Raw genomic sequence first — 17,637 nt, 5'->3', positions numbered from 1 at the left:
GCAGGGGAGAGGACACTTCTGAAACCTATAAGGTATTTATAATGATTAATTCCTTTTATGTGGCAGCAAGGGGAAACTACGATATATGATTATGTGATTTTGTATTCCAAAGTGCAACAACCTTTAATTGATTTAATCAGTTCATTAATCAACTAAGCTTTAACCACAGATTAAAATGTGCCCCCTCTGGATTAAGCAGTGGGAATGAGAATGAACAACAAATTGACATGCAGAGATAACCTCAACTATGCCAAACTAAGGAACAAGAAATGAAAAAATGAAAATTTTCCTGTTTGGATCAGTTATTTTAGGACATTTTGCACATACACATGTAAGAAAAACATAAATGTTCATTCGACATTTCAACAAGCCACAATACAAAGTAAAATAATAGAAAGGAGAGTTGCTGAAGCTTTTGGTAGCTATCACAGTGCTATATTTCTTGAGTTGTGCAATATTTGGATTGGAACAAGTGTTTTTTGGATGAAATTCATCATCCTTTGGCCTGGCTTCAGCACAGAAGCTACCTTGGTTATCCTAGCAGATGATCTCTGCCAAGAGATTTATGGGTCATGCAACCCTGTTGGTTCTCCTGATCTCTCAGAAGTTTACAATACCTTCTGGGTCATCTCAGATGGCTGAAAAGTTGAAGCTGAAAGGCTGAACCACAGATGGGGTGGGAAAAGTTGAAGCTTTTAATCCAAACAAAACAGAAATACAGGTAGAGGGTGGACCCATGTGACTTGGGTTTGCAGTCTGTTCTGGACAAGGTTGATCAACTTAACAGTATAAGCATACTTTGTTGGCCACGACAGGCCTACTAGAGGCACAGGCAGTTGTTGTCTATGAGGGATGCCTTTTTCTAGCTTCAGCTGGTTGGCCAACTACAACATTTATAATGAAGTTAAGCCATGACAGTCATTCATGCCCTGGTGACATGGCAGACCTGACCATGAGGCAAGGTGAGATGACCGTTTCAAGCAGTGGAAACTCCTGTGGGCACTCTGTTTTGGCATGTGGCACTGGTTTCCAGCAAGCTCTCAAAATCTCGCAAGATCTCACTGGAAGCCGGTATCGCTTCTGGCACTTTGTGTGTGCCGCAACACAACACAGATACGGCAGCCTTCAGCAGCGGCGGTGGAGCTTGAAAAGTGTTTGGAAACTGCAACTAGTAGTTTTTAAGTTAGAAGTTTTTAATGTTTGATATTTTATTATGTTTTTAATATGTGTTGGAAGCCACCCAGAGTGGCTGGGGCAACCCAGCCAGATAGGAGGGGTATATAAGAATACAATTATTAGTAGTAATAATAATTATTTAAAAACGTATCAATTAGGCTGCTGACAGGTTAGCAGGCATTTTGATTCTATCACACCAGTTTTGTATGATGTACACTAGTTATTGGTTTGTTTCTGGGCCTAACTGTCAGGCTTCAGGGAATTCTATCCCTCCACCTGTGGCAACAAGGAGCAGAGCAAAACAAGGAAGAGATATTTCTAATCATCACAGCAAAGGACAAAGGAATGCAGTCTGCTTCTCGTTATGCCCCCCCCCATAGCAACAGCACTTCACCTTACGGTGGCCACCGAGGGCTAATTGTCTTTGAGTCATTTGCTTTTGCACCCTCAATGAACGCAATGTTCTGGGAGAAGGGGGTCAGAAATACTCTCCAGTGATAACATGTCAGCTGGCTGCTATGTCTCTGTCTCCCCCTTCTCTAATAATAATAATAATAATAATAATAATAATAATAATAATAATTGTACCCCACCCATCTAGCTGAGTTTCCTCAGCTACTCTGGGCAGCTTCCAGCAAAGATTAAAAACACATTAAAATGTCACACATTAAAAACTTCCCTGAACAGGGCTGCCTTCAGATGTCTTCTAAATGTCAGGTAGTTGTTTATCTCTTTGACATCTGATGGGAGGGCGTTCCGCAGGGCGGGCGCCACTACCGAGAAGGCCCTCTGCCTGGTTCCCTGTAGCTTTGTTTCTTGCAGTGAGGGAACCGCCAGAAGGCCCTCGGCGCTGGACCTCAGTGTCCGGGCACAACTCTTCTGTTCACCTTTCTCTGAGCTGTGACCTTCCTCAAACTACTGCTGTAATTCAATACTGCCTTCCGCTTCTCTGGAAGCTTCAGGAGAAAGGGGGGAGCGACCTCCACTATTCCTCCTCAAGCTCGTCCCCTTTAGTCCAGTCCCTGACACTAATTCAGGGAGCTGGTATTGACCTTTAAAGCTCCGAATAGTTGAAGAACTCACACAATGCTTACTTCCATATGTCAATCCCCATATGTCCCATTCATCAACTGAAGCCCTAATCCAGTTCCCTCGAACTTGGGAATAGCCAGGACTTTTATGGAACACACCATGTGGAACAACCAGCCCAACGAAGTTTGCCAGCTCCTATCATTGTATTGTTTTAAGCAACTGTTAAAATCATGGCTGCAAAAAGTCATTGACCAGATTGTTCTTTTTTATTTTGATTTTAAGTCTTCTTGAGTTTCTCTGAAAAATGATGTGGGGTATACGTTTTCAGGTAAGTAAAATAAAGGTTGTCTAATCAGCAGCTTATTGTTCAATGCATATCTTTTAAATCACAATCACCCACAATTTGGATGGATTCTGAATTTGTTCATTCTTTAATCCCTTGTGGTTCCAACATGTTACTGCAGCGTGAAATATTCTGTATTCCAAATGGACAAGAGTGACTTTGATCATAGCTGATCTTCTATTCTAAAAATGAAAGTGAGTTTTTTTAATTAAAATTTAGAAAAGATTATGGAACTTTGTTTCAATATATGATTATGGCAGTGAGACTTTTATATGCACGAAGATGGAAAGACTCATAATTACCAACTGTGGAGGAATGGTTGCTAAAATTAATGGGCTTAGCTGAGATGGCAAAATTGACCTGTTTAATCAGAGAAAAGTCATTGCTAACATTTATTAAAGATTGGAAACCTATCATAGACTTTTTGTGTGAAAAAGAAGATGAACTAATGGCATTTGGGTTTGAAGATTGAAGATAATGTTGGCTTATAGAAAGTGGCTCTATTGGAAGTTATATTGAAGTAGATGTTGAATAATGTTTATATATAGCAGTCAGACCAAGAATCAGAAGTTCCTTTTCTTTCTTTCTTTCTTTCTTTCTTTCTTTCTTTCTTTCTTTCATAAATTCCCTATTTCCTTCCTTTCTTTCTCCTTCTCTCCTTTATCCCTTCTCTATCTCTCTAACCTTTTCTATTTTCTCTCTCTCTTCTTTTTTGGTTTGCGTTTTTATTTAGATTAATGCTTTAGTTTTGATAAAAAAGAAAATAGATAATACTCTTTGCATTCCTTTTTCCAAAGTCTAATAAAATTTATTTGTAAGCAAAAATAATAACAATGATAAACTATATCATTTCCTTCAAAAGTCACCTATATTAATATGGATTTTTATTCAAATTTAATCAGCTGATTGATTTAAAAGCCAAAAATTAAATAAACTAAAATCTTTTTTTAAAATTGGCAGTCCTTTTACTCTATCTATAAGATCACATGCTGTGTTTTTCTAAGCCACCCTTATGATTTTTGAGGCTAGAATATTGTCTTTAAAGTATTGGAAGTTGGCAATCCTGACTATAGGATAATAAATCATCCATTGCTCCATGCCTAATGAATTACCTGGCAGAGTTCTTGCAAGCCAGCACTAAAAAGAAAATGAGGCTTGCAGAATGATTTTTTTTTTTTTTTTTGGTATGTGTAGGATATTTTACGGCAATATTTTATCTTGCAATTTAAATTACTGCAGGTGGTTTCACTTTAATTTAAAGATTTTCAAAATAAATGGAAGAGGAAATTCCAATTCATCAGAATAAAAGTGAGGGAACGGGAAGGCAGTGGTTACAGCAGCTGCAAATGCGGTCTTGTATTACTAATTAGCTCTACACTGCAACATGTGCTACTGCAGCTGTTATTTTTTTGGTGATCATTAAAGTGCAAATATACCAAGACAGTGAAAGGATGACCTTCTATATGTCAAACTAAATTGCTGAAGGCATCTGAAACTAATGGTCCTAGGCTTGAGCATCCAGAAAGAGTAAATAGGTTTATCAGCTTACTCAGCTAGAAAATGTTTGGCAGCTGCTGGTCATCCAACAGCAAATTCAATTCACAGCATATAAAAGAGAATGTGGTATCTTTATGCAGTTGTTCAAATATTTTTTTGGGGGAAATGAAGTCCTGTATTTGGAACGGCGAACAAGGCTGCAACTTCTGAATACTGGAAGCACAGGAAACACTCTGGTATGTGCAATATCCAGTTGAAGATATGCTTCTGTTTTCTTAAAAAAGAAATGTGTACAGCTTGATTTTATACAGTATAATTGGCATATGTTTCAACAAGCGAATGAATGAGGGGTATTAAGGGCTGGCTGGCCCATGAATGGGGTGACGCAATTGCTTCAGGAAGTAGATCTGCACACCAGCCAACACTGCACACATGCTGCCACCACCTCCTTTTACTCCCTGAGGCATCTCAGACAGTGCATATGTGGTTGTGTATGTAGTGGTGTTCTGCAGATGGCAACACTTTCAGTTTTGCCTAGGTGACAAGGGGTTCTGGCCCGGCCCTGGGGATCACGGTGCTTAATTGTATTTGAATGCATATTGTTGTACTATACTTTCCATTTTCAATTCCCATGGTGCAATTGTCAGCTGGTACTTCAGATGATTTAACACCTGTGACATAAAAGCAATTGCTTAGATGCAAACACTCATCTGCACTTACGAATCTAAGTTCAAATATAAAGGATAAGAGTGAGCATTTCCAAGCGGAAGGACTGCGAAATTTGCTTCACTCAAAGCACGCTTCATGAATCTTTTCATCCTTCTATAACGATTTTGCTATTTTGTGAATACTTGACTAAGTAATTAGACCTTTCAGTTGTGTATTGGCCTTACAAGTGTTACATGTTTGAATGAAGTAGCCTCAACCCTGCCATAAATATGAGATATTTTGAGAAAAGAGGAATTTTAAAACATTTTGTTTTGTTTGGGTTTTGGTTTTACTTCCTTTTGAAGGTCATGGAGTCACCAAGCTAGAAGGGAAAAAAGCCTCTACCAGCAAGCTTTTTCCTTTGGTAGCCAATAGGCCACAGGTTGCCCAACTCTGGTACTTTCACCCAGATATGGTGGCAATGTAGCCAGACCAGGATCTTTTCAAAGACACCATAAGAGGAATTGCAGGAAGCAGTGATGTTTTAAGGATTATTTTGTATAAATAAACTTAAACAACATTTCAACATCTTCATTTTTTAAGAATTTCCATGTTTTATTGGGAAACATGGCTAGGTCAAGTATCACTTAAAGGAAAAAGAATTAAGTTTCCAAGGCTGACCATAACATGGTCAAGCAACTAAGAATAAAATTGGATGAATCATTTAAAAAAAAAAAAAAACAAGTTGAGAACCATTTTAATTAGTTTTCATTGGCATTCTTTTATCTTAATGAACTTGTATTCATGTAAATGTCAATATGTGTGCAAGGTGTGCTGCTTAAACCATAATGGATTTGGGTGAGCAAAATGAAATTGCTTAATAATAGACACTGAAAATTGTGTAAGCTCTCAAACTCAAGAGCTTCTTCAGCTTGCCTCTCCTTTCAACATGCCAAGGGTCTCTTTGGCCTCAATTATTATTAAAATATACATGACAAAGCAATACTGAATAAATACAGTTCTGTAACTGCAAAGTGATGTTTTCAGTGATTTGCATACCTGAGTGTTCATCCCTCCTCTTTCTTCTGTTAAATTCAAACTGATGCATCTTTTTTTACCATCTTACCATGGCTAACAGGGCAACTTAGACATTGCAAGCATGCATTTATTTATCCTTATATCAACTCTGTCTGACATATTTCAAGATCTTGCTAACTATGACAATGAAACATAGCACAGTGGTATCTCCGTTTATGAATTTAATTCGTTCCGGAGGTCCCTTCTTAACCCAAAACCGTTCTTAACCTGAGGCGCATTTTCACTAATGGGGCCTCCCACTGCCGCCACGCGACTTCCACTCGCATCGCGGGGCAAAGTTCGCTACCTGGAACACCTAACTTCCAGGTTAGTGGAGCTCGTAACCTGAAGCGTTCGTAAGGAGGACAGTACGTAACCCGAGGTTCCACTGTAGTTTAAAGAATTTGTAGTATATATGTCACACTGCCAAACGGTTGCCAAAATTGCAGGTTCCCATGTTGAAAGGGAAGACGGGACAAATGCTTGTATTTCAAAAATGTGAAGACAACTTTTTCATCTGTTTATAGAAATGAACATCACCATCTTATTTCTCTTCGCCTCAAAATTCTCCATCACAAAGTCCGAAATTATTTTCCATGTGTTCTTAAACAAGATGTTTTAACACTATGGTAAGAATGATGTGAGGACAAAATTATTTAGAGATACATCATGGAATTTTAATGAAATGAGTGAAATATGGACCATTTGAGTCTAAGCTAAGATCAAACATTTGGGTCCGATTCTTGTTTTAAAAAATTATTGCAGTATAGCAAGAATATAACGTTATTTTCTGATGTAATCTGATGCATTTGCTTTAGATATTATTTTAATGGCTTTTGATAAATTTTGAATGGGCTATAAATACTTTCTTAAGATGAGCCTGAACTAATGCATTATGAATCAAGCTTTATAGAGACTAGACCTCAAAGTTTTCATATAATCTGGGACAGTGAAATTTTGGGGGAGAGGAGATGCTCCTCAATTTTCTAACGTAAGAAACTACAGTGCTTCATTACATAGTTTTTAAAGATGTCCGTAATATGTGTCAATAGATGCCTGGTGTTTGCCAGTTGAGTACACAGGGTAGCTTAGGATCAAACTACAGTATATGTGAAGCAAGAGCTTGATGTATGTCAATCTCTACTACTGTTTTTAAAGGCTTAATAACTGTGGAAAGTCAAAATTCAGATGGGAGCTATCATGCTGAGGGTTTAACCCTTCCACCAGTTACACCAAGCTGCTATTTGTTCTGCTGTCAGATTATACAGGCACTTTGCTCATAAGCAATGGTGGTCAGTTTAGCAGAGACCTGCCAGAGTATTCTGTATGGATAAAAAGAAGAATCCCCTTAAATTGTAATGATGCATATGTGAGAATTTATCTATGTAGACTCAGTTTTCCAACTTCCAATTCACCTGCTATTAAGATGGTTACCTGTAATGGGGTGTGGGGTTGCTTGTGCGTAAAGCGCAAACTGCTCCAGGCTGAGTAGTTTGGACAAAACTTTTCCCCCCAGGCAGGACAGTCAGTACACCATGACTGTCTCAATCACTGGAAGAATCCGTCAGTGGGCGTTTCCTGAATTTCTTCCAACATAAGAGTTCTTTCACACCCAATCGTCGTCTCCCTTCTCTGCGCGAAAGCTGTCTGCGCAGAGTGGGCATCCCCAGAGGAGGTCCTGTGCTCTCCCCGCTGGTTCCACTGGAAGAGTCCTGGAGCCTTCTCTCCGCAGCTCCCTCAGACTCCCCTTTCTCCCTGGTGTCACCTCCATCTCCTTCCCCAGCGGAAGCGTCCTCTCTCCCTTTGCTGGTTCCCTCTCCAGCATCATCATTAGGGAGCCTCAGTGCCACCCTTGGCTCCGATGGCAGTTCCCTGACAGTTACCTATTGAGATTCAGATTCCAATCCATATTTTTAAATCTATATGCAATTTTAGAAACTCATTCATTTCTGCTTTCCTCCCCCATGCAGTAATAGGTAGATTCGGATTCAAAGGACAGAGCAGTTGCCTTTTGTAGGGTCTTACAGATGTGTTTTATGGCTCCGATATGTTATGTATGCAGACTGTCAGATCCAACCACCCCCACAAAAAGCAGCCTGCATGTGAATCACTCTCTGCAGCAGAAAAAGGCTCACTTAGGTTTCCATGAGGGATGGATGTTTTGCTTTCTTAAAACCATAAACATAACCATTCATTTATTTAAAAGTTTTTGGTGCAACACACATCTATTAAATTGTGCTGGTAAAAATATAATATTCTCATATTTAAAAGAAAAGTTCATGAGGTTTAAGTGATTCCTGATGGAAAGTGGAAACTACTGCTGATATGTTTTCATTTGTGAAATAAATAGTTGTAAACGTTTTTTCTTATGTTCCATGTTTGGTAATCAGACATACATGTTCCCTTCAGGTTTATCTTGCATGAAAGCGAAAAGCTTGTAAAAAAGAACTGTGGGGGTTGCACATAGAGGTTGCCCATGGCCACAAAAAGCCTATCCTAGTCCTTTCACATGGATATCTGAAGTGGAGAAGCCTTCACACATCACAGAGGATTCCCCCAGTTTGGAAACCTGACTGCACAGAATTCCATCAGACTCTGTCACCTCAGTTGTTGTTTAGTCATGTCCAACTCTTCGTGACCCCATGGACCAGAGCATGCCAGGTACTTCTGTCTTCCACTGCCTCCCGCAGTTTCGTCAAACTTATGTTGGTAGCTTTGAGAACACTGTCCAACCATCTTGTCTGTCCTCTGTCGTCCCCTTTTCTTTGTGCCCTCAATCTTTCCTAGCATCAGGGTCTTTTCCAGGGAGTCTTCTCTTCTCATGAGGTGGCCAAAGTATTGGAGCCTCAGCTTCACGATCTGAACTTCCACTGAGCACTCAGGACTGATTTCCTTCAGAATGGAGAGGTTTGATCTTCTTGCAGTCCATGGGACTCTCAAGAGTCTCCTCCAGCACCATAATTCAAAAGCATCAATTCTTCAGTGATCAGCCTTCTTTATGGTCCAGCTCTCACTTCCATACATCATTACTGGGAAAACCATAGCTTTCACTATACAGACCTTTGTCGGCAAGGTGATGTCTCTGCTTTTTAAGATGCTGTCTAGGTTTGTCATTGCTTTTCTCCCAAGAAGCAGGCGTCTTTTAATTTCGTGTCTGCTGTCACCCTCTGCAGTGATCATGAAGCCCAAGAAAGTAAAATCTCTTACTGCCTCCATTTCTTCCCCTTCTATTTGCCAGGATGTGATGGGATCAGTGGCCATGATCTTAGTTTTTTTGATGTTGAGCTTCAGACCATATTTTGCAAAATATGTCACCTCAGACATCCATGCAAACATGTGGACAGAAGGGTGGAACTGGGAGGAGATGTCTTTTGTCTAGAGAGAGGGAGGGTCACAGGTATGGTCCCACAACTTCTGTGTACACTCTTATCTGTGTGAGTAATGTGTGAAGGGGTGCTTCAGTGTTCCTCTCTTGGATACTTTATTACATAACAGTGGAGACTTTTAGTTCACGGCACATCATGCATTGAGGATGCAGCTGTTGTGTCATTGCTCTAAAGCATGCACTGCTTCTGCTCATAACCACTGAAATTACAGAAACAATTTTTTCATGCTATCTGCTGAGTATAAGAAACCTGATATAAATACAGGAGTGCAGATCAAATGCAATACTATCTCACTGAAACTTTGGCTGTTATATAATGGATGTGCATATAAGCCACACATACACTCTATATTATCTCAGTAGTTCATCTCAGAGTCAATAATTCTTAAATTGCTTCTTAAACTTCTTCTGGCCCAACTCAAACAATGATAGTTACAACTCATTTCTTGAATTGGTTTCAGTGGATCTTAACAAAACTTTTCTCTAGATCAGGATGCCACATGCTTCAAAAGTCATGAGAAAAATACCACCGTGTGAAAGGAATGGTAGAAATTTCTTTTCAATTTCCTCTCATGCTCAAATCCCAAACTGCTTTTTAAACGGACCCACCATCTTTGATTTCACTCCCATTAGTTCTCCCAATAAGGCAGGCATGGTCAAACTTGGCCCTCCAGATGTTTTGGAACTACAATTCCCATCATCCCTAGCTAACAGGACCAGTGGTCAGGGATGATGGGAATTGTAGTCCCCAAACAGCTGGAGGGCCAAGTTTGGCCAGGCCTGCCTTAAGGGATCCTACCAGATGTGTTATGCAGCTGTAAAGCTGAAACACCCACACACAAGAACATATCACAACGAGCAAGTGTCAAAAACACAGCATCTGATGATGTGAACTAATGCTAAGGTCACAAAAAGCCAATCAGTAGACTACAGGATAAATACTCAGCCTGGCCCTGATGAAGGCAGCTAGTATGGATCCCACAGTACAGTACAAAACAGTGCATATGGGTCACACAGATCCCTGTCTGTTTGCATAGCTAGAAGGCTGTCCTGACATTTACACCTGGCTCCTCAATCTTAGTGATGTTTCTAAAATTTGTTCAGAATATGAACTGTCCAGCTGATAACGTTCGGCTGAATTATGACTTGAGCATCATTCCCACAGGATGTCCTTTTCCAGCTCAAAATATAAAATAAGATCCTGCAACGCGCGACTAGTGAGTTCTCAACTGCATCTAAAAATGTCATCTGTTTTTCATTCAGTACCTGACAGAAGTCACAATTCAGACAGAGCTGTTCCAAAGTCCGCTAAGGCTGGTTTTAAGGATCCATATGTAGTATCCTGCAGTATTGACATGAGTCAAGGAAACTCCTGAAACTGAAAAGCAAGGGATTCATGCAGTTCCTATGATTGTCCAACCAACTTTGAGCAGCTCCACAAAATGAGTTCAGGCAGAGTTGCTTTGTATGTGTAAACCTTTCCCAGCCTGTGTAGTATTGTGAAGAGTTTGGCCCAATGAGTCTTTCTGTCTTGTGTGTCTATAGTGACTATAAAACCTCCAAAGTATTGATGACATAGATGATACTTTAGTACACAGTGGTCTGCTATGTGCATACAGTCATAATATGTATATTGGCAAACATCTCTCCAGAACTTTGTGAGTTTGGAACTTTGAATATACTATCTAAATCAAAGTACAGATTACATATTAAAAAGCCATATTCAGTGCCACAACTGTTTTTAACACACCCACACATCCACTTTAATAGGAGGATACATGTCATGTCGCTATAATCAAAAGCTGGAAGACAGGAGTTTAAGAATGGCTCAAGACCCAGCCCCCTTAAACCCAAGGCAGCAGTTCACTTTCTATAAATCTAAACACGTCCCAACATGTGTCCATATCACAGACAGCACTGAATGCTATTCTGAAATAAATGTCAGCTGCAGAACAAGGCAAGGTTTAAAGTGATCAAAGGTAACATATCCATCTGTAGGCAGAGAATCAGCAATATATGACAGTTTGGTTAAATGCCACCTTCAACAACACAAAGTGATAAAGCAGTTGTCAGAAGAATATCAGTGACAGGCTTAGGGGCTGCTATCAGAAGTTGTTTAGAATCACGAGTGTAAAAAGTATACATGCATTAAAGGAAAAAGAATTAATGCACAGGTCCCTCCTCCCTATTTTACTTTTATTTTGGACTTAATTTCCAAACTTTAATTGATAGTGTTATTAATTCTAAATGTTAGTAGTAGTATGATTACTATTATAGCTTAAATCTACTTTTGTGCATCTTTTAGTACAGTGCCTCCCAAAGTGGGTGATACAGCCCTGCCAGCGGGGGGGGGGGGGAGGCGCTGGAACAAACCAGGGAGGCATTAGTAGCTTTGGGTGCAATTGGGAGGCTGTTGAATAAAAATAAGGGGAAGAAGACGCATAAAGTGAAATTTTGAAAAATCTTTTGTACATGCTTCATCTGTTGGGTAAACCCTTTTCGGCTTCACCCAGGCCTGGGAAGTGGATCACAGCTTGCCTGCCTGTTTGACCAATGGCAGGCGGGCCGTGGCCCTGGTCTTGCTTCTAGGGATTGAAGGTTTCCAGAGGGTGCTGAGGTTTTTTTTTTCTGAAAAGGGGGTAGTAGGCCAAATAGGTTTGGGAACCTCTGTTCTAGTGGCACGGAAAACAATTCACACAACTACTTATCTCACAATGAGCATATTGTTTCCCTCTGCTCAGAGTAAATAGGTCATCTGTCACCAGCACAAGGTACCATTTTTGATACCACCACACAAATCACATTTGGGAGGCTTGTGGCGGCAGGCAAAATGACAACTTGTGCTGCTGGTGAGCAATTCAAATGCTTCACAATAAACAATTCAGTCCACATATTGTTCACCTTGAGTAGTTTGGGGTGGGAGCAACCAAGGAAAAGTGTTGTGAATCAGTCCATAATTAACACCATTTATGGCAATGAGTCAAGTGCACCTAGAAAGCATGTACAAGTCTTGTGCATTGGATATTTAATTATAGGGCCTGTTCAGAATCTGAATCCTCCTTGTATGAATCCTCCGGGTATGAAGCTTTAAGTGGCGACACTGGTCTTCTCATGAGAACAGAGGTCGACAAGTGCAATAACCTAGGTCAGTGTTAGCCTACATGGTGTCCTCCAGTTGTTGTCCTGAGCACATCAAACCAAGGAGGACAAACAGCTGGCAGTTTAATTCTTTATTGACAAAGCATGAATTTACAGTAGCTGCTGAGATGCACTCAAACATGCACACACACTTCTGGTGGCTGGCGCCTCTCCCCGGGTTTGTGATTCAAGCTGGACTGTTGGAGCAATGGTGTGGCCTACACCCAAGCTTAAGTCTTCTCATCTGACAGTGTAAGTGTAAGTGTAAGCAACCTGTGACTTCTCTTACATAGAAGTTGTCACCATGCCTGTCTCTTCAAGCCCCTCCTGGTCCTGGGAATAGCAGGAGGGGAGGGGGAGGGTGTAGGGGATTCTACCGCCCCCCTCTCTTCAGACATTGTCTTCCCTTCAACTCCTGTCATGTCCTGCCCCTTATCCAGCTCCAGCACCTTCCCCACGTCCTGCACATCCTCCCTTCAACAGCTCAGAACCCTTCCCCATCCTCCAGCTCTTGCTTCTGTCTTGCAGGAGACACAAACCCCCACAAATCACTGCCCCTTCCTGTGGATCAGCCCCTGGCCCTGCTATTTCTTCTACCCCCTTCACAGAGCCCTGCCAGTTGGACTGCAACTTCCATCAGCCCCAGCCAGCACCACTAATGGTCAGGACTGATCAGACTGGTGGTCCAAAACATCATTGGCTACCCCTGAACCTAGACAGATGAAAGGAGATGGAAATAAAAGATAAAATTAAACCTGAGAAGATCATATTCATGCTTTTGGCTAGTCCCCAACTCCACCACCCAGTTTTATCTGTCATCCAGGAACAGCTGCTCAGGTGTAATTGGCACTTAATCCCTAGCATTTAGAACCTTCTGAATAGGATGCTAATTGACCCTTGTTACAGCTTGTTGCAAACACCATGTGCTTTACTGCCAAATCTTTCTAGAATTGTGTGGTCTATGTGAAGAAACACGAAACAGGTGGCGATACCCAGCAAATGTTACATATCCACAAGGTTAGTAAGTGGAGCACCTGGCCTCATAATAATGGGTAAGTTTAGAGAGTCTTGCATTCAAAGGAGACAGCCCACAAAATAAACAAGTCTTGCTTAACAACTTGAAGGTCATAATAATCAGCCACTATCAGGAACCAGGATACAAATTATGGAAGCTAAAGCATCAGATTAAAGCCCAGCACATTTGTTATTATGGCAACTACTCATTTTCTTCATTAGTGATCTGTATTGAGAAATTACTTTTCAGGAATTCACAGAAATTCATTTCTGATTTCCATTCTCTCTCAAAATGTGTCTTTGTTGCAGGAAAGAGCATGACGAGTAAGCTTAATGAGACAATAATTACTTCTCACACAATCTTCCCCAAAGAAATTGGTGTTGTGATACAAATTACAATGCAATGAGGTTATTAAAAAATATTGTTTGAAACATGGCACACTAATAGAGCTACCCTTTTTCTTTTCTCATCACTAAAATTCAATGCATAAAAAAGCATTTTAACCTGAATATTGTAGCTATGGTTTGGGTTATATTTTTGCTCAGCCATTTTAACAGACATATTTTTCCTCCCCAAAAATGTCTCTTAACATTTAATAGAACCACATTGCTGCAAGTGACCAAGCAGCATGTAGCAGAACGTCTTCTAGTAAGGCCACACAATAAACCACATATATTAACATATGAACAGCTTCCCAGATACATATGTATTAAGCATGAAGTACACTCACAAACCCATTACAAATTAATACTCCTCACCTAGATTATCAACTGCTGCTTCCTGCAGAGTGAATTCAAGATGATTTCATGGGAATAGTTTCAAGTAAAGGTTTCCTCCTAAATATTCCCCATACTCCGTAAGCATTTAAGAACATGCCAAACATATAGTAACATTCTCCCCTCCCCCCTTCTGGTTCTGAACCACTGGTGTGAAATTTTTAGCATGAAGATGGTGCATTGCATGGTGAACATTTTGGAATGTGGAGGGAGGAGCAAAAGTTGCCAGAGGGATGTTATTTTCATTATTATCATCCTGATGTGTATGTATAATCCTTCTCAGAGGAGGATCAGAAACAACAGCCTTTTAGCAAACTCCATGTGTTTGATTTGGCTTGGTGGACAGATCCAAATTATTATATTAAAATGTACTTTAACAAAACAATCTAGATTCCTCCAGAAAGTCTGCCAAATTCTCCAGTTTCTTGTCCTGAAATATAGCAATTAATTTTACCACATTTGAGAATGGTACCCACCCAACCCACCCTGTGAGAACACATTTTCCCCCAAACGCAACTCCATTCTGCCTACCATAATGTTTCCCACTGTGACAGTTTATTTTAAGTATCTCATGTCCTACCCATCAAAACTCCGAATCATTAAAAAATATTTGACATTTCATAAAACAGCAGTTAAGAACCGAAACATACTCTCTTCTAAAAATAAACTGCTGCAGTGTTGTTTGTTCACCATTAAATCCTGATCTAGATAAAATGTTCTCGTTTTGTAAATCTTTCTGTAAATTTGTACAAAACAATGTGAAGCCTTTGGTTTTCATCAGCAGTTTGGTGTTATGCCTTCTTTACCTTGCCATACTGAATGCTATTTTGCACAGGACCTAGGGCAAAAAAAAATGTGGCTTGTTTCACTCATTGACTGCGGGTTGTATTTCTCAAACAGCAGCTTTCCATTGTTGTTGTTTAGTCGTGTCCAACTCTTCGTGACCCCATGGACCAGAGCACGCCAGGCACTCCTGTCTTCCACTGCCTCCTGCAGTTTGGTCAAACTCATGTTCGTAGCTTCGAGAACACTGTCCAACCATCTCATCCTCTGTTGTCCCCTTCTCCTTGTGCCCTCAATCTTTCTCAACATCAGGGTCTTTTTCAGGGAGTCTTTTCTTCTCATGAGGTGGCCAAAGTATTGGAGCCTCAGCTTCAGGATCTGTCCTTCCAGTGAGCACTCAAGGCTGATTTCCTTCAGAATGGATAGGTTTGATCTTCTTGCAGTCCATGGGACTCTCAAGAGTCTCCTCCAGCAACATATAATTCCAAAACATCAATTCTTCGGCGATCAGCCTTCTTTATGGTCCAGCTCTTACTTCCACACATCACTACTGGGAAAACCATAGCTTTCACTATACGGACCTTTGTCGGCAAGTTGATGTCTCTGCTTTTTAAGATGCTGTCTAGGTTTCTTCATGGATCACTGCCTTGTCGTGGTGAAGGGGCTTGAATAACTCAGAGAAGCTATGAGCTATGCTGTACAGGGCCACCCAAGACGGACAGGTCATAGTGGAGAGTTTTGACTAAACGTGATCCACCTGGAGCAGGAACCGGCAAGCCACTCCAGTATCCCTGCTAAGAAAACTCCATGGACAAAAACATCAGCAGCTTTCCATGCCATGCAGCAAATAAGGGGAGCTTTCAAAGCAGTTTTTGCCATGAGCAAGGCTTTTAGATCTATGCATTTTGGCTTGCACCCTAAGGACCTCAGGAAAAAAATGATAGACTAAGGGCACTTCAGACTTCTGTTTTTAGAATAGCCCCTCTCTCTATGACAAAACTGCTTCTGAAGTGGGAGTTCCAGAACAGTATGTGATGCGGAATAGGCACCCACCATTTTGAAAGTCTTTTTTTTTTGTGGGCAAGATTGAAGCACTTGAACACAACTCAAGTAGTTCTATAAATTCCAGCCTTAAAGCACAGTGCTAATTATAATGTGTTTATGTTTGCAAATACTTTGATTGAGTGGGTTATGAGTAAAAGATCAAATAATAAATTCCAGAGCAGATTCAGTCAAGTAGCATCAGTAAATTCTACCTCAACTTGACATTGAACATTAAAATTGCTTTAGAATCAGATTTCTGTGAGAGCCATTTTGGAGATTATTAGAAAGAATCTTTGAAAACGCTTCATTGTTATACAAGGGTAGTTTATTACCATCAATAGGCAATTTGTTAACGGAGAATATTACACAGTACATTACTTTCAAGCATTTGATTTGAAGGAGTGAAAAATGGCAAGCTATTATTGCATCAATTTTTTATCACATTTGTTCAGTCCACAGCAGCTATGGCAAACTGGATTTATTACTAATTAATGTGGAAATGTCACTGCTACAGTTAGAAAATGCTTTGGGACCAGTTTTGTGGGAACTGTTAACCTCCAGACATTTAACAAAATAAGGCCCAATAGTGCACACCTTTAATGAATATATATTATAAGGCAATAATAGATGCTGAAAATAAAATAATGTCTGACATAGTCACATATTTGATGTACTTTGTTGATCAATGACTATTATGTATGGCAGTGGAATGGAAAATCTATGTTCAGAGGCAGAGTATTTCTGAATACCAGCTGTTGAGATTAAGTAATGGAAATGCCATCATCCTCAGGTTCACCTGGTGAGATCTAGAGGATGGCTATTGTAAACAGGTGCCTATACTAAATGGGCACTCTCATCTGATCCAGCAGGGCAACTTGTATTGGAGATGTGTGAGCAGCCTGGTGCTTGCTCCCCCAAACAACTGGACCCTTTGAATGCCAAGAGGGTGACTCTGCAGCCCATCCCCACCACACCAGCGACTACTGACCTGTGGCTTTCACAATGCTGTTGGACTTACATCATCTATGGTCATGCTGGTTGAGGCTGATATGAGCTGAGGTCCTATAACATAGGGAGGGGAACAGGTTTGCTACTCTGATTTATTACTTTCCCCTCTTCCAAACTTTTATACACAAGTACTGGTTCAAGTGCTGTTCACTTCTGGAAACAAAAAGCCCCTATGAAATGCCTTTTCTAACAGCATTTATTTCTGGTCTGCCGAGGCCTGGTTAGCAAGACTGTGCTATGGGATAAGAAGCCCATCCATCAGGAAGGAATAGTCAAATGAATGTAAGTAGAACAGATGTCTTGACAGATCAATAATACCCCCTTGGCAGCCACTAACACAGCAAACCATAACATCTGACAATGAAGGAACGTAAGTCAGTAAGCACCTGTTAACATTGTCTAGGCTTTACAGCTAAGGTGACACTTAGGGCCTTGTGTAAAACACAGGGCAACATCGTTTATCCAGAGATGGGCTAGTGGAAGAAATGTTAGCAGTGATGCTGTTTGGGACTTCTGTGCAAGAGCTAGCAGAAATCGTTGGGTGACCTTGTGAAATAGTTTGTGCAATACCTATGGGAAGCACACAAATTGAGATGAAAACGGGCAACACCCAGCTGGCATGCGCCTCTTGTGCAAGGAGGAAGTGTATCACCTTGTACAAGATGGAATCACATCTTAGAATTCAGTTTTCCTTTATTGCAAAAGGCTCTGAGCT

The 17,637-nt window shown here is 40.5% G+C and overlaps 1 protein-coding gene across 7 annotated transcripts in view; it reads right to left on the bottom strand.

The window, feature by feature from the left end:
* DLGAP2 (DLG associated protein 2) overlaps positions 1-17,637 on the bottom strand; it is a 420,471-nt gene that overhangs the window by 181,547 nt on the left and 221,287 nt on the right. The window lies entirely within an intron of this gene.

Source organism: Podarcis cretensis, assembly GCF_951804945.1.
Source record: "Podarcis cretensis genome assembly, chromosome: 3".
NCBI classification, from domain to species: domain Eukaryota; kingdom Metazoa; phylum Chordata; class Lepidosauria; order Squamata; family Lacertidae; genus Podarcis; species Podarcis cretensis.
Note: the sequence above shows the minus strand (reverse complement) of the source record. Positions and strands in the feature narration are given on the sequence as shown.